Here is an 18,468-nt window from a genome sequence, read left to right as displayed (position 1 = left end):
CAAAGGATCTGTTATTTCTTTGAGTCTTCCTGGTATGCTCCTGCTGTGGTTTCTGGAGTAAAAGTCCATGGTGTGAGTCTCTTCACACTGCTCTTTCTGTCCAAGTGGAAGCTACACATCAGCCTTGTCTCCTGATATCTTCCCTCTAGTAAACCAATAAAAATATTTTTAAATGAAAAGGTCAGTAAATTATTATAGGTTGTTAGTGATCATATTTTATAATTAATGATGTAAAGAAATGTTCATGATACATGTACTATAAAAAGCAAAGAATGTTAAGCAAGATGATTGGTTTCATGTGTGAGATGTGCCTCCTTCAAACTCTGTTACCATGTCTGCACATTACCTGTCTGACATGAATTAAAAAAAAAAAAAACCTCAAAGAATACAAAATAGTATTTAGCATATAATCTCAATTTTCAAAAAAAGGGTCTTTATTTATTTCCATATTTTGCCTGTTGGAGGGTCAGGGCTGGAAGGAGAGAGAGCATCAGGAAAAAGAGCTAATGGATGCTGGGTTTAGCACCTAGGTGACGGGATGATCTGTGCAGCAAACCACCATGGCACACATTAACCTATGTACCAAACTGCACATCCTGCCCATGTACTCCTGAAGTTAAAATAAAATTTGGAAGAAAAAAAGAACAATAAAAAAAAGGCCTGGAAAGATTTCTTCACCCTAGATTTAAAAATTTTGGGAAGAATTTGAAGTTTTTAGAACTTTAATATTTTTGGAATTAATTCCAAAATTACTTTGCAAAATCACCTGTAGGAATTACAGGTGATTTTTATTCTGTATATTTTTCTGTGTTTTCTGCATTTTCCTACTGAAACTTATTGACTGTTATCAGAAAAAGTAAAGTTATTTAAGAAGAAAAAACTCAGTTATTGGTATGGTATTCAAATACATGTTTATTTCAGATCTTTTATATTGTTGCCCCAGCTTCCTTAAGCCTTTGCAGATCTCAGTTTTAAAAAATAAGGTACATGTTATTCTAATATAAAAAATCTTTGTGCTCAATGATCAGCTGCATGGAGAGGATATACCAGCTCAAAAATATGAATGCTTATGAATCACAGGGTACCAAGGTTTGTAACACTGATCCAACTAGCCAGGAGAATTAGTCAGGGTCACTGAACAAAGACAATTTGTTCAAATATATTCAGTAAACTGCTCACTGGGATATGAACAATAATCTCTTATCTTTGGGAAGTGTATGGCCTATTTATTAGTGCAGGTTTTTTGAGAAAAAGATACAGGTAACAAGCTGTGAAAGTCTTCAGCTGTTTCATTCTTTGCAGTGCTTAAACATTTAAAAAGAAAACCCTAATTTGTGCAGTTATATTGACATTGTTAATTTTTGCATATTTAATAAATGCTAGGTACTTTAACGGAAAAGTGGAATTTTTCATGGAACGCTACCGTTTTCATTACTGCATACATCTTAGATTTAATTTGGCACGGGATGCATCAACCTTGGCTCTTGGAGACAAGGTTAGAATCCGTAGTGCATGAAAACGAGTTCTTCTAAACATTTTTTTTTTTCATTTCCTACATATTCTGTGCCTGCTTTGGGGAGAACACAAAGAATGAGAACAGTCCTTTTTCTTAACTTGACAGAAAATTATTAGAGTAGATGCAAATGTTTTCCTTTTTAGAATGGAAAGGACTGCTTTTCTCCACATCACCGTTCACTTTAGAATGCCAACAAGGTAGCACTTGTCATACTAAAAAGCAAAACAGCCCTTGTGGAAGTCTTCCATGTTTTAAATAAAGCTGTTATTGTTTAATGTATAGTCTTCTGATTTTTATGTTTTTCTACCAAAATTCAGACGTGCCTTATTATCATCAGAAAGATATTCTATGGCTTGATATCAAAAATTTTAACGATATTTTGAAAATTTTCAGATTTGTTTCTAAGTAACCTTTTTGGTTGAATTTAAGATATTAAAAAATCCAATTCTCTAAGTGATATTCATATTATTACTCCATTTCTTTCTTGGGAAGAAAGATAGATTACCCACACTTACGGCGTATGTCTGTGTGTACCTGTTTACAAGATACTTATTAATAAAGTTAGCTTTCTTCGAAAAGCTTGCACTGTGATTCATCTGAAAAGTAAGGCTTGAATGAAGCTAAAGAGGTTTAATAAAATCTCGTAGTGAGGACTCTTCATTGCATGTAATATGATCTGACTTAAAGGGAAAAAAAGAGTTTGCTGACTCATATAATAGAAAATTCTAGGCATAGGTCAGTCTTCTGGCAGAGCTGTATTTTAAAACTAAAACAAAGTCCTCAAAGTTTAGTTTATCTTTACCTCTCAGCTTTTTTTTTCCTTCCTTCTGCATCAGCTTCATTTCAGGTAGATCAGCCACTTTCCTCCACTACCACTTTCCCTACTTTTAAAGGCAAAAATTTCTCTTTTCTAAATTTATAATTAAATTTCCCTGGGATTGAGTTTCTTTGGCCCTGTAGCTTGGGTTATGCTCATTACTAAATTAAATCCCTCTGGTCATCAGGTGTTATGCTGTAATGGACAAGGCCTGAGGCATATGGGATCTCAGAGCCAGGGGTAGATCCATTTATATGAACTAAGAATAGGGAAAGAGAAGATATCCCCAACTGCTATTATGTGAATAAGAAGGATTTGATGTAGGGCAGGAAAATATGATAAATATCTAATACAAATTCATAAATCTTTCTATATATCTAAATTATAATGAATATATATATGCGTGTGTAATTGTGTGTGCATATATAGTCAATTATAGTCAGTGTGTGTATGTATAGTCAGTATAGTGTGTATATTGTCAGTATAGTGTGTATATACAGTCAGTATATGTAGTCAGATATGTAGTCAGTGTGTGTATGTATGGTCAGTCAGTCAGTCTCAGATTAGGCGATGAAGTCCCTGGAAGATAACAAAATTTTGACACCGTTGAGGGCTGGGAGACTTTTGCCTGATGCCCTTTAAACCTATTCCTATTATTATAGGATGAAGAGGGTTATGTCTCCTGGGTGACTGCTACTGGATAGACTATTGAGGAACCATTGTGAAGGCTGTCTTTTGATCAGATGGAGGTTTCATTGAATTGGTTTGCTCTTGTCTAGCTGGTTTCTTTTAATTGCACACATTAATTGGAGTTCCTCCTAATGAGCCCCAATGACTTGGACATTCAAAGAATAGTCAATAATGAAAAAGCAGGCCATCTCGATGTCCCAAAGACATGGGGTTTATATCATTTATTGTTAAAATAGGGCAGCTTGTAGCACCAAAGACGATGCTATATTGGAGGCACATGGGATTTGAAATATCTATAAGATTGTTCTGGTCATGGAATTGGCCTGAGAAATCTAGAGAGCCTTCAGACCCACTGAGATCCTTTATGAAGTTAAGGATCTGAAACTAAGTTATACCGGCAGTTCTATATTGTTCTGCCTCTTCCTTCATGTCTGTTTGAATGGGCCTAAACATTCTGTCTGAGGATAGGAAAGGCAGTTTCTTTGAGCTTTCATTGAAGTCATACTTCCTGATATCCCATAGAGTCTCTTAGCATCCTGCAAGGAGTCTAGAATAAGTTCTGGAAAGTATCTGAGTTGAGATTAAGCCTTCTCAAGTGAGTCTCACTAAAGGTGTTTTCTTGGGTCCTCCTTTATCTAAATTCTTCTTTTTCTTTGATTTCCATTTTTTTCAAGTTTTTAGTAAATAAGAGGATAGAGGTTTTTTATTTGGCTGGAATTTAGAGTCCTTTGATTAGCATGTGCCTTCATCTTTGAGCCATGACATGAAAGCCAGTTGAGGACCCCTTAATATAAGCAAGATGGTGCTATGGCACTCACATCTGGTGGTTAGCAGGTATCACAATATTAACATTACAAAGATAAGACTGTTATGAGAATTTGGTTCTCACTATGGCCTATACTAATTTAACAATGAAAAAATGCATTATCTCTGTTAGTAAAAAAATTGCATGATTCTAAACTGTATATTTTGAAAACAAAACATTGCATTTACAGTTTTATTTCCTTGCTTAAATAGCATGGATAAAATGCAGTTTGTATATTGGGCATTTCAGTTGCTCTGAAAAGCAGTCATAATGAAATCTTTAAGATTGCTTATTTCAAAAACAGCATTTAGAATGATGTCTACTTTAGTAAGGTTTTATATTTTACCCCACCAGAAAATTATGTCTCTCAAATAAGAAAATGAACATTTTTCCCCCAGCAGATTGAAATGAGGAAAATTGTAAGAGCTTAGAATCTGGAAAAGAAAATAAAGTGCCAACTATATATGTGAGAGGTCCTCCCCTCCATCTGGTTGTAGCATTGGTGTAAATAAGAAATTGTTGAGCTGGATAATTTAATTGAAAAGCAGATGATGCTGTCTTTCCTACTGACTATGGGTCTGTTTCAAGTTCTCATTATCATAGGCACAAAATGTTTGAGGAAAGTAAATAGGTCAACGAACCTCAAGTGCAATTAAGTCCTCATGTGTAGGGCAATAACTTTAGTTTGTCTTCCAAACTTTTAAAATTACCCCAGCAAACCAGCAGCAACTTTTAATGAGACATGAGCAAGGAATACACAGATTCTGTAAGATGGAAAATCAGATAGCTATGGCAAAATCGCTGCTCTGCTACACATAGGTTTACTCCATTTGCTCTTAATGAAGCATGGCCACTTTCTGTGTTCCTGCATTTAATTCTACTTTCTGTATGTGCTAGTTTCACCTTCCCAGGGATACAGAGACACGTACATTCCAAAGAGATGAATCAATAAAAGAGGAGAAACATCTTTCCGGTACATGATTAAAAAAGAGACAGAAAGAAGCAAGCACCCTACATACACAGTGTATTAGGAATTAGAAATCTGTGTTAATTTAACTTTAGTTCCACTATTTATTAGTCACATAACTTTAGGTAAGTTTTTCAACCTCTATTGCTCTTAATGACATCTGTAAAATTGAAGAGGTGATTTAGATAACCTAACTTAGTTTTACAGTATGCTATCAACGTAAAACTTTTTAAATGACTGAATAACTTTAAAAAGCTCATTTTGAGAATCAGGACCTTTGTATTAGAATTGCCATTTGGGATTCACAATTGCGTTTTTCTTGGTGCATAGTGATAAACAGGCAATTTTGAATATTGGAACAGGAGAATAGCTTGGATTTACTTAGAAGCAATGGGGGAAGAGGCTGCGATTTTAGAACTGCTGCCGTTGTACTTCATTAATAACTACTTATCCCATTCTCCTCCATCCCTAGCTTTCTTTCTAAGTGTTAACTCCCTGGTTTAAGCAATTGCAAAGTTAGAAACTGTGTGGGTTTCAGTTTCAGTTTTTAAATTTTTATTTGCTTTAGTTTAGCCCTTCTTTCTCTTATATCTTGGGAAAACTTTTTAATACTAATAATTGCTAGTGGTTTTTGAGGAGTGTATACTTGTTTTTTTTTGTTTAATCCTATTAAAATCTTATAAGGTGGGTGTCATCGTATTCATAAGTAACCTGTCTGAGGCTATTCAGCTAGGGAGAGGCAGAGTCAGGATCCAAACCCAAGTCTGTCTCTCTAGAGCCTATCTTCTCCACCTTAGGAGATAGCATAACACAGCGGTTGTCAGTAGCAACAAGAGGAGCTAGCACTTAATATCATGTTCTCTATGTGTCAGGCACTGTTTTAGGCACTTTAGACATAACGAGACTCATAATTCTCATAAAAAAATCTATGATGCAGTCTCATTAATGTCCCCATGTGATGGATGAACAAACAACCATAAGGAAGTTAAGTAATTTTCCCAAAGTCAAACAGCTAATAAGTGCCAGAGCTGAAATTTGAATCCATGAATGTGGCCCCACAGTCCTTGCAGTTCACCGTGATACTACAGTGCTTCTCTAGCTACTAGTCTTTCTGGAGGAGAACTTCAAAGATAATTCTTGATTTTTGTGATAGTTGTGTTCCTGGAACATTTCCTGAATTATTCATTATGACTTCCTTAAAAAAAATGAAGCGTTGTTAATGCAAGAACTAAAGTGAATAAAGTGGGAAAAGGGAGACCTGAGAGGTATTAATAAAGAGAATGGTTATGGTGAGAGTGTTGTGTATAGGACCAACTTGTAGTGATGGCATGACAAAAAAAAAAAAAAGGAAGAAAAATTATCTCTACTTGGCTAAATGGAGTGGAGAGGTTTTTCCCTCTGTGGGTTGTGTGTGTGTGTTTGAAACAATAGATGGGGAATTAGTAGAGTGAGATATATAAACAAACTGTAGTCAGAATTATGGGTGTGGACCAAGCTGACTTTGGAGACTGGCAGATGCTCTTCCAGCTATGATGACCAAAGGAGTTGTTTGTGGGCTCTGACATGTGCCCATGGTCCTTGCCCCAGTTTATGTACAGGGTGTGGTGCTAATCTGAGTTTTGGAGAATGCCTTCACTAACTTGAGGATGTACTTTGGACCCAATTACCTTCCCATCAGTGAGGTACTGGAGCCATTTCTAGTGATGCAGGACATACAGGATGGTGTAATTTTCACACTCTATTGTTCACTAGTCAAGAAGGGGAGTATATAATAGTTCGCGATTGTCAAATCTGGGAGGGAAAATCAATGAAAAGATTTGGGGCATGTGGCAGGCTTTGCATTTTACAGGTCTCCAGATTTTATGGATAAGCATATTGAGGACTAGGAATTATTCTTTTAGAGGATTGAATGGAATGGAGATATTTGTTTAATAATCAGATTTCCCTTCTTTATGTTGAGAATTCCTCAAAAGCCCTTGTTTTTTAGATCATGTCTTGTGGTCTTTTGTCCTATTAAAGATTTGTTTCTTGAAGTTTCTCCAAAGTATTTGTTGCTGAGGAAGATGGAGGAGGGGAAAAACCCTAAACACCTTGGTTAGAAACCTTAATTTGGATAGAGGAGGTGTTACATTAAATCAAATATGGTAAACTTAGTGGGGAGGAGGAGGAGTATGTGACGTAGGACCACAGGTAGCTTCCATCCACAGGTAGCTTGCCATGGATGTGTTTGCCCTTGAAAAATTATAGTAATAAATGCACTTTTACCAGGAAAAAAGGAAAAAAAACCTTTCCAAATAAAAAACAAAGTAGCTCTCATGCCACAAAGTCATCTGGGTATGAAGCTTGCGGAGACAGCAGATGCTCAGGGCAAACTCACAGACAGCACAAGTTTTCAGAGAGGTCTAAGTTGTGAGCCATTTTTTTAGACTTTGCTAATGACCAGGGAGATCAAATTGTAGCCCTGTATTGCAAGGAATTCCCAGATACCATTTATTATGTTAGAAACCTACAGTGGCCCCAAATTCAGCAGGCAGTAGAGAAACCCTTTATGTTTCCATGTCTGAGTTTAGGTTTAGTCCCATACCCCACACATTTTAATGTGATGCTTTATGTTCTCCACAACTTGAGGTATCCAAAAGTTTTAGTTTCCAGAATTCAAAATTTGAAACAGGCCGAAAGAGATGCAGCCTTCTGGCAGGTATGGAAGTTATAAGAGTGACTGCTCTTGGCCAGAATATAGAGGAAAAAATCCCCCAACTACGTAACTTTTTGGTAAGGAAAATGTTTATTCAGCTTAGTGGGAGACTGTGCACCATGCCTCGGACTTTTATACTGCTATTGTTGATTTCAGGTGAAGGAGGCTGATCCTGGGCTCTGGTGTGTTGATATGACAACCCTTCAGGATGGACTCTAGATGGCAGTGTTGCTGCTGATTTTTCAACAGGGCCTTTCGGGTCGCCAACTCCTTTTCCAGTAGCAGGAATGCGTAAACAGCTCCCACTGAGTACCTGGGAGTGTTCTGTTTTACATTTTACATTTTATTTTTTATTTTTTATTTATTTTCTTTGAGACCGAGTCTCACTCTTTCGCCCAAGCCGGAGTGCAGTGGCGCTATCTCGGCTCACTGCAAGCTCCACCTCCCGGGTTCACGCCATTCTCCTGCCTCAGCCTCCCGAGTAGCTGGGACTACAGGCGTCCGCCACCACGCCCGGCTAATTTTTTATATTTTTAGTAGAGACGGGGTTTCACCGTGTTAGCCAGGACGGTCTCGATCTCCTGACCTCGAGATCCGCCCGCCTCGGCCTCCCAAAGTGCTGGGATTACAGGCGTGAGCCACCGCGCCCGGCCACATTTTACATTTTAAATCATTTAACCCAGAAGCCTGTGAGTCTTGTGGATTATTATATCTCCATTTTTAAAGATTAGGAAACTGAGGCACAAAGAACATATGGAATTAGCCTAAGTTGAGTAGCAGTATTGGAATTTGAACCAGGTTGTCTGGCTCCAGAGTTAGTGTTTTTAATTAATATATTTCGGTGCTTCTTGTTGGATAATCTTAGGGCTCTGGCAAACTCAGACACGCAGGGCATGATGTGATGCAAGCTTTCTGCACCCACCAAGCTGGGAACTGTGCTTGTATTTTGTTTTGTGCTTGTGAAAGTTGCAGGCTCTGAAGGTGTCTGTCTTGTCAGGTGCCGTACTCTACATATTTTCCCTTATATCTACTTCAACCACAGGAAGGATGTTTTCTGTTTCCAAGTGGGACTTGGACTAATAGATTCCTCTGAACAGATTAAAAGAACAAATACTGCTGGGCTATGGCAGTGTCACAGACCAGGCACTGGTCCAGCAGGCCCAGCTGTTTATCAAACTCATTTTGCCGTTCAACTCCATGCAGTGACCACCACCCACAGGTGAGTCCTATTGAGGGTGTGGCCATATTTTTAATTCAAATGGCAGCACAAGTTTGTTACAGAAACAAGAAAAAGAGAGAGGTTTACTGATGACAGTGAACAGCATGAGGATCAGCACCCTTTTCTAATACAAATGGGAGAAAATAATGAGTGGCTGTTTAATCATCTTATATAGTGATCCTTGATTCCTATTACTCTTTCTTTACTGGAGCTTCCATGGCATAAAATTTTCATGCCCCCCTTTTATGTCTCAATTCCGTTGTGTGTACTTTTGGGTTCTACTGCACCTGTCGTACTGGATTTTGAGTCCCCACATGGAGAGGCATTTTCAGATGCAGAAGGCAAAGTCTCTCATATTATGACAGTGATTGTACAATTAATATGCTTCGTGGAGGCTGGTGCCTCTGTTTTTGCCATTAATGAATAGCCCTTTCGTTTTAAGCACGAGGTCCTCCAACCTGTGGAAGAAGGGGTGCATGAGGTCTTTTTTCTGTATTTTCAGGGCACTGGTACTCTTGGCAAAGAAGGGAAAATTTGGCTCTATTCCTGTGTCAGATGCATCAGCTTTGTTGTGGTAACTAACCAAGATTTCTACTCAATCCCTTAAAATTGCTTTTTTTTTTAATGTATTCTCTATCTCAATGAATGGCACCACCACCCATTCAGCTAGATATATGTGCTGACACATCTTCGCTATCACTTATCCCTTAAGCCATATTCACTAAATCTGAAGAGTTTGCCTTTTAATTATTTATTTATTTATTTATTTTGTGGAGATGGAGTCTCGCTCTGCCACCCAGGTGGGAATGCAGTAGCGTGATCTCAGCTCACCGCAACCTTGGCCTCCCGGGTTCAAGTGAGCCTCCTGCCTCAGCCTCCTGAGTAGCTGGGATTACAGGCATGCGCCATCTCGTCTGGCTAATTTTTGTACATTTTTAGTAGAGGCAGGATTTCACCACGTTGGCCAGGCTGGTTTTAAACTCCTGACCTCAGCTGATTCGACTGCCTCCGACTCCCAAAGTGCTGGGATCACAGGTGTCAGCCACCATGCCTGGCCTTAATTATAATTATTTCTTAAATCTGACCTCTTTCCCCCACTGCCATTGACATGTTTAGTTTCAGGCATGTCTTGTTTTTCCAACTAAGTTAACATGGTAGCGTTTATTTATTGGAAACCTGGTAGCATTTATTTATACCATTTATGTAACATGATAACTGATATGATTTGGCCGTGTCCCCACCCAAATCTCATCTTGAATTGTAGCTCCCACAATTCCCATGTGTTGTGGGAGAAACCTGGTGGTAGGTAATTGAATCATGGGGGCACGTCTTTCCCGTGCTGTTCTCATGATAGTGAATAAGTCTCACTAGATCTGATGGTTTTATGAAGGGGAGTTTCCCTGCACAAGCTCTCTTGTCTGCCACCATTTGAGACATGTCTTTCACCTTCTGCCATGATTGTAAAGCCTCATGAGCTACTTGGAACTGTGAGTCCATTAAACCTCTTTCTTTTGTAAATTGCCCAGTTTTGGGTATGTCCTTATCAGCAGCGTGAAAACGGGCTAATACAAAAACATTTATTTCCTTGCTTCCATTATGAATCTTATTACTGCCATCCTATTTTTAATTTTACTTTAAGCTTCTTGATGTCAGTGTCCTAGTTAAAAAGAGCAATACTTTAGGACAAGTCCAGATGTTGTGCATATCTCTTTAGCTCACATTCCTTTGGCAAGATCTTTCTAATACAACTATCTGCAAGGGAGCCTAGGAAATGTAGCTTCTAGCTGGCAGGTCATGATGCCACCCAAAACATGGGGACTCTATTACCAATGGGGAGAAGGGGAGAAAGAATGGTCTTTACCTATCCCTGCTCACATATGTGGATATGCATTCATATATCCTCTTATGCCCTAGAACGTGGAGGTAGGACACCTTCTGTAGGTTCAGAGCAGTTCTCACAGGATATGAGATGCCCTGAGTACATGTAGGTTCCTGGGAGTCCTCAGACCCACAGACTTAGCTTGTTTGCCATGACAGTGTGGGCCCAAAACACTGATTTTCTCTATGCTCCTGCTCCTTCCTCTTCTTTTCCTCTCTCTGCCTCACACTTCCCCATTAGGTGACCCAATTTCTTCACAGCTGATACTACAGTAAGTGTATTCTTTTTCTTCACAGCTGATACTACAGTAAGTGTATTCTTTTTTTTTTTTTTTTTTTTGAGACGGAGTCTCGCTCTGCCGCCCAGGCTGGAATGCAGTGGCGCAATCTCGCCTCACTGCAAGCTCCGCCTCCCGGGTTCACGCCATTCTCCTGCCTCAGCCTCTCCGAGTAGCTGGGACTACAGGCGCCCGCCACCACGCCCGGCTAATTTTTTTTGTATTTTTAGTAGAGACGGAGTTTCACCGTGGTCTCGATCTCCTGACCTCGTGATCCGCCCGCCTCGGCCTCCCAAAGTGCTGGGACTACAAGCGTGAGCCACCGCGCCCGGCCTACAGTAAGTGTATTCTTATTTTACTGATGCTTCTTTCAGTTTTGACAGTGGTTGGCTGCTTGAGTAGGAGTAAAATTTTTCCTGTTCTTCTTGTGGGTAGTTGAGCTCTTAAACCTCTTACTCCCACCTCAAGCATGACCTTCAAAAACATGAAATTGTTTTAACCAGCCAGATTGTCTGGCACAGAGAATGAAAGAACTGCATTGTACCTCATAAAAAGATTTCTGATATGTAACAAAAGTGGTCCCTAATGTGGATTTCACTGACCTATACCTAAAAGCTAGCTAATATATTTTCTTTCATTAAACTTCTCAGCAGCAGAGTCTACATTTTGTCAATAACAACAACGACAGCAACAAAACAGTGAACTTGAAGGTTTTACTATCTCTGGGTATTGTCAAAACAGCATTTTCTCCACTTTATTCTCACTTGCTAAGTTTTCATTGCACTAAATTCTGTTTCCATTGAAGTTCATGTAGCATCATTTTCTTTAAAAGAGGTTGTCTGAGAAAGGTTAACTTGGTCTGTTTTTCTCTCCTGCTAACCTACATCTTCATAAGCCATAAAAGCCTAGTCTAGCATCACCACAACTGAACTTTTGTGTGTGTGTGTGTGTGTGTGTGTCTGTGTGTGTGTGTGGCTAAAACACAGTTTGAAGCAGAATAGTATTTTCCTACAAAGGAAAATAGCTAAGAGCTTAGCCTCTGAAGTCACAGTGCCTGGCTTCCATTCCTGGCTATTATTGTGTGTACTTAAATGTTTTATTTGAAATTGCTGTCTCTGTTTTATCTTGGTAGAAAGGAGATGCAGGCATTACATGCCTCATAGAGTGGTTGTGTTAAAGAAAAATTATTCTCATGCTTGTTAAAACTGTAAGGAAGACTTTATTCAAGACTATTGCGATAGGGGTCATGATTGTCACAATAGTGGGGAGCAACTGAGCTCCCTCTGACTACAACAAAAGCAGCTGGGATTTTATAGCCAAAGAACAAAGTGTAGGGGACAGTGAATGGAAAATTACTAAGAGGAGAGATCAAGAGTAGGGGCATTCTTGCTTAACTGTTCTAAAAGAATTTTTGTTAAAGGTAGGCCGGTGATTTACACATCAAAGGTGGGGGATAATGAATTTGATCAGACATTAAGGGAGATCATGTATTAAGGGCTGGGAGATTCTTGCTAAATGGAGTTAACAAGATTCTTGCTTAACTGGGCTAGGCTAAGATAGACTGGTTCAAGGTCCCAGTTCAGAAGAGGGCTCATGGTAACCTGACCAAAATTTGATCAAGGAGAAAATCTTTGTCAGTAGTGAGGCTTAGAGAAGATATTCATATAACCACATTAAGTCAGTCCTTAGCACATTATAAAGGCTGATTAAATGTTAGTCAATATTATCATTCTTACAATTAACAATGATTACTTCTGTCTGCATCTTGTGAGTCTGTACAAATTGGGGAATTAATTCAATTCAAATTTCAAATTGAATTAATTCAATTCAAAATTCAGAGCAAATGCTATTAAAGTGTCCTCTGAGTTTGACAGGACTAGTACTTCCTTTAAGTTTTTCTTTGTCTAGTCTGGTTCCCCTGATAGGATGGTGTGGTAGAAGATGGGATCTGTGGCCACTTGGTGTTTGGAAGCTGTATCTGAAAACCTGGATGTGAAAGGGACCCTTATCTGCCAATGAAAGATGCTAAAAATTAAGTCTTGAAGGAGAGTGTTGAAGGCAAGCCAAAAACATGTCCAAGCCTGGTCGTGTAAGAGGAAATAAAAGGAGCTTATATATGGGATTGACTTGGGGTTACAGGACTACCAGACCAGAGAAAGTGAAGTGGCCAATTTGGGCAAATATTTAAATTCCACAGCCAGCAGATCTTAGGATGTGGTTTATACATATTCAGAAAGAGCAGATGTAGTACAGTCTAGATTTATTTAAATGGGAATATAAAAAGACAAATACTACTAAATTACCTGATTGCTGAAATAGAACCAAATTTTCAGGTTGGGGTACCCGAAGCCCAAAAGACATGGTGAGTTACCTTTTTTGCTATCATGTTTTTTGTGGTTCTAACTCTTCTCACAATAAATCTGGGAAATATGCCTTCCAGAAAAGTCGGTACTTCCTCAGTTACAAGCATTCCTTAACTATCAGAAAGTAAAATTTAATAACAAGCAGAAAGCATGATCCAATTTCATTAATGCCACTGTCCATTGCTTCCCTTTCCCGTGAGCTGATGTTTCTGTGCTGTGAGGCGTGCCTTCAGATGGCACAGGTCCTGTGTTGCTGTTGCCCTCATCTTGCATGTCCTCTTTCTGCACTGTTGTCCTCTGCTTTAGGACACCTGTGTCTCAGTCCCTGTTCACCCAGATCCTCTGTCTATGAAAAGAAAGAGACCTATATATTTTGTTCTACATCCATGTAGAATCATTTTTTAACATTCTATTGAGGTATAACCTACTTGTAGAAAACAGCCCATATCGCACGGTGGCTCACGCCTGTAATCCCAGCACTTCGGGAGGCCGAGGAGTGTGGATCACGAGGTCAGGAGATCGAGACCATCCTGGCTAACATGGTGAAACCCCATCTCTACTAAAAAATACAAAAAATTAGCCGGGCATGGTGACGGGTGCCTGTAGTCCCAGCTACTCGGGAGGCTGAGGCAGGAGAATGGTGTGAACCCAGGAGGCAGAGCTTGCAGTGAGCCGAGATCGCGCCACTGCACTCCAGCCTGGGCGACAGAGCAGACTCCGTCTCAAAAAAAAAAAAAAAAAAAAAAAAAAGAAAACAGCCCATACCATAAGTATACAGCTCACTGGATTTTTACAACGTCAACATGTGTGTTCAAGAAGCACCCCGCTCACAAAACAGATATCACCAGAAGCCTAGAAAACTCTCACACATTCCTTGCTAGTCACTAACCATTCCTCACCACTGATGCCTCCGTCAAAAGTAACCACACCCTGACTTCCAATAGCACAATTCAATTTTGTTGCTTTTTTGTACTTTATACTAGTGTAGTCATACAGTATATAGCTTTGAGGTCTTGCTTCTTTTGCTTAACGTATTTGTGAGATTCATCTATATTGTTGAGTTGCAGGGTGTTTATTCTCATTGCTCTATGTGCTCCATTATGTGACTATACTAAGCTGTCATAGGAACTTTGACATTTCCATAGTATCACAATTTTGAATAGTGCTACTATTTTGTTTTAAAGAGAATTTAAAGTTTTTGCTATTAAGGGTGGGCAGTATATTTGGGAAGTGGCAGTTAATTTTATAAGTGATTTTATTGATAACCTTGGGAAGAAAATATCCACTGCTCTATCTCTAAAGTATAATCAATCTACCTCTAGTATTTCGATGCCGAGGAAAATGATTATTTGAATACACTGTGTACAAGATGTCATTTGGATTTCCTCCCATTCAATATTACTGAGGATTATTCAGCAGCATTCATCAGGAGATGATTATTGACAGGACATCAATCATTTGTTATAAGAACAGGGTAGAACATGATTTCAAAAGGGAGTTAGAGATTGAACTTGTCACACAGATGCCTTGCCAAATTTCGTTTGAGATATCATAAGAAAAGAAAAAGAACAAGGAAAATATTTGAAAATTTCAAAATCTGTTTTCCGAAAACACATAAAGCTTTACTATTTAATTAATCTCAATTCAAAGCTTTTTTCCCATGGGCTCTGCCAAGGGGACTGTGATAAATCACATATAAAAGTTGCATATACTATGATGTTTATAAAGAGGATTCTACATTATTTAGCCAGATTAGCAGTCTTGCATGTCTGCACACTAAACACTGGTTATCAATGATTAATGGACGACATGCTTGAACGGTGCTCTCCTACTCGAGCTGATGAACTAAATAGTTTATTTCATGCTCCATTTCCACAAATAAATGGCTGTAATACATAATGTGATAATAATTTCTGATTTCTTTGAAGTGCATTTTCTTGTCTAAAATGAACAAATTTAAAAAAAATCAAATTTAGTCAAGCATTGCATTAATGTGATTTTACATATTGGATAGATTATGAAATGTTGCTGAAATCAAAATGTTTACACCGAAGGGAATAGAGTTGTTAAAATTAAACAACTTAAAAGGACACCATGAAGAGGTTTAAAAAAGAGCTCATAATAGGCTTTTCTCTTACTTTCATTTCAGCTACCTTCTTGGATAAATTTACATAACTAAAAAGCTATTCTACATATTTATATAAGATTGTAAATAAACATTATTATTTCCTTAATCATTATGGTATATTTCTTATACAGCAGAATTATGATTTAGCTTTCCATATCTAATATTAACTTCAGTGAAGAAGTAGAAGTTGTGTATTTTGTATACAAAAATACACAAAACCTTTATACTGAACAAGAACAATCTATGGGATGTAATACCAGGCCACCCTATTTTTGACTCCTCTCATACTGACTGTACTCTTAATCTAAACTATGGAGTTAGTTCTTCCCCTGCCCCTGAATGAAAACTTGGGCAGACCCCATAACATCTCTGGTCTCTTTTAGGTAGCATCAAAGTTTCAATAGTCAAAAAAAAAAAAAAGTTTCAATAGTCACTAGAGATCACAAATAGCATCTCAATGTAGCAATTGATATGATCTGTTCTTTGTAATTATCAAATATCCAAACTTGCTTTAAAATTGAGGCTTCTAATTAGCATTTCTAAATCCTTTTCTTTCTCATCTCATAAACCCTTTTTGTGGCCCTTCAGGTAGAGAGGAGGTAGGAAAAGAGTTCTCTTTCAATTGGCATTGTCATCCTTGTCTGGCACCTGTGCTCTCTTCTGGGTTTAATAGATGTTTAAAAACAAGTCGATTTCTTATAAATGCTGGTGATGTTTCACCTAAGACAAGTTTCCTTATAGAGGACAGCATGTCTAATTTATACTAAGTCATTTACTTCCTTTTTTAGCACCATGTAACCCAGCAGTACCTTCAGATTGTTTTTGCTGAGATCTATTTTGTACCTCTAGTCAGTTTTTTGGCCAGGGCCTAAGATCAATAAAGCCAGCTTTTTCCTCCTGGTTTTTGAAGGGAAATTCATGCATTCTCTGAGGGTACAAGCCATGTGCAACTCAGGAAATTCTTCCTTGCTTTGCCATTAGAACAGCCAGCCAGAGTAAATCATGATGTAGATTGCACAGGTATGAATAGACAACAGACCACTAGGTCCTCCAATTGCAAATGACACATTAAGTACTCTGAGGTACCTCACTGAAATCCTTCTGCCTAAGATGAAAGCCCATTTTCTCCCCAGAGTAACAGAGCTTCAGTTCTCTTTAGAGAAATGCTTACTTTCATATCCTTCAAATTCAAATTCTTTTGTAACCTCAATATGAATGAGGGGTTTGAACTGTGAAATTCTTTGTAAATCATGCATATATTCTAGCATACCCTTTGGGATGTACCCGTGGTCTTTTGTACAGCCAAAAATTCTTTAGTTTGCATCTGTTACACTTATTTTTATAACATTCTTAATAAATCATAAAAGACACTTAACACAAAGATGAAAACAACATATTCTATGACATAGGTTTTATCAAAAGTTGGTGGGACTACAACAAACTAAACAGTTTCTGTACAGAAAAAGAAACAATAAAAAGAAAAGAGAATGGGGGGAAATATTTGCAAAACCATGTACTGAGTAAAAGGTTAATGTCCAAATATATAAAGAACTTACACAACTCGGTAGCAATAAAACCAAATAATCCTATTAAAAATGGGCAAAGAACCTGAATAAATATATTTTTTCTAAAAAGTCTTACAAATGGCCAACAAATATAGGAAGAAATGTTCAAAATCATGGATCATCAGAGAAATATAAATATAAATATAAATCAAAGCCACAATGAGATCTCACCTCACACCCATTATGATGACTATTATAAAAAAGACAAGAGATAACAAGTAATGGCAAGAATGTGGAGAAATGACCTTTAATACTGTTGATGGGAAGGTAAATTGTTACAACTGTTTTGGAAAAAAGTATGGAAGTTTCTCGAAAAAATTAAAAATAGAACTACCATATGATCCAGCAATCCTACTTCAGGGTATATAGCCAGAAGAAATGAAATTAGTGTCTCTAAAGGATATCTGTACCCCCAAGTTGACAATAGCCAAGATACGAAAATAACCTATTTATCCATCAATAGATGAATGGATAAAGAAACTGTTGTGTGTTTGTGTGTGTATATGTGTATGTGTGTGTATATACATATATTTGTATGTGTATGTATATAAACACATACATATATACATATAATACATATTATATATACATGCATATATAATATATACACATACATATATGTACATATAATATACACATATATAATGAAATATTCATATAAAAGAATAATATAAAATTCATATAAAAGAAGGAAATCCTGCCATTTTTGACAACATTGATGAAACTGGAGGCAATTACGCTAAGTGAAATACACCAGACATAGAAAGACAAATACTGTGTGATCTCACTTACATGTGGAATCTGGAAGAGTTGAACTCACAGAAGCAGAGAGTAGAACGGTAGTTGCTAGGGTCGAAACATGGTGACAATAGTTAATACTACTGGTCTGTTTGCTTGAAATTTGTGAAGAGAGTAGATCTGAAGCGTCTTCGCACCCCGCCCCCCGCCACACAAAAAAGGGTAACTGTGTGGTGAGGATGTCTTAATCTGATTATAGTAATCATTATACAATGCGTATGTATGTTAAAACATGACATTGTACATCTTTAATATATACAATTGTTATTTTTAAATTACACCTCAATAAAACTGGAAAAAAAGAATCAGATCCATTTTTTGTTTATGAAAGGGTAAGATTTCTGCTTCTAGCCATGATAGAGTAACAGGGACCAGATTTACCCTCCTGCCTTGAATAACAAAAACAAAAACAGACAAAATACATCAAAGAACTGTTTCCAGACCTTTAACAGTAAGCGACATAGGACAGAAACTCCTGAGAAAAGGGAAACAAATGGTGAGAAGGGAAAAGCTGAACTCCATGCCTCAGTATATTATCTTGAGTTTCCAGGCTATAGCAAAAGCGGAAAAAACTAATCATGAACACATGAGCATTATAAGACATGTTGAAGGAAGTCTTCAGGCAGAAGTACAATGATATCAGATGGAAAGATAGATCTAAAGAGAGGAATAAAGAGCAGCAGAAATTGTGAATATATGGGCAAGCATAGCAGAGTTGACAGCTATTCCCAAACTCTTCACTTAAGCCC

The 18,468-nt window shown here is 37.8% G+C and overlaps 1 pseudogene; it reads left to right on the top strand.

Moving 5' to 3' along the window:
• Nucleotides 1–272: 272 nt before the first annotated feature.
• On the top strand, nucleotides 273–356 carry LOC115836090 (annotated as a pseudogene).
• Nucleotides 357–18,468: the final 18,112 nt, after the last annotated feature.

This window comes from Nomascus leucogenys, chromosome 1a (assembly GCF_006542625.1).
Source record: "Nomascus leucogenys isolate Asia chromosome 1a, Asia_NLE_v1, whole genome shotgun sequence".
Lineage (NCBI taxonomy): Eukaryota > Metazoa > Chordata > Mammalia > Primates > Hylobatidae > Nomascus > Nomascus leucogenys.
The sequence above is the reverse complement of the archived record's forward strand: the minus strand, read 5'-3'. Positions and strand labels throughout refer to the sequence as shown.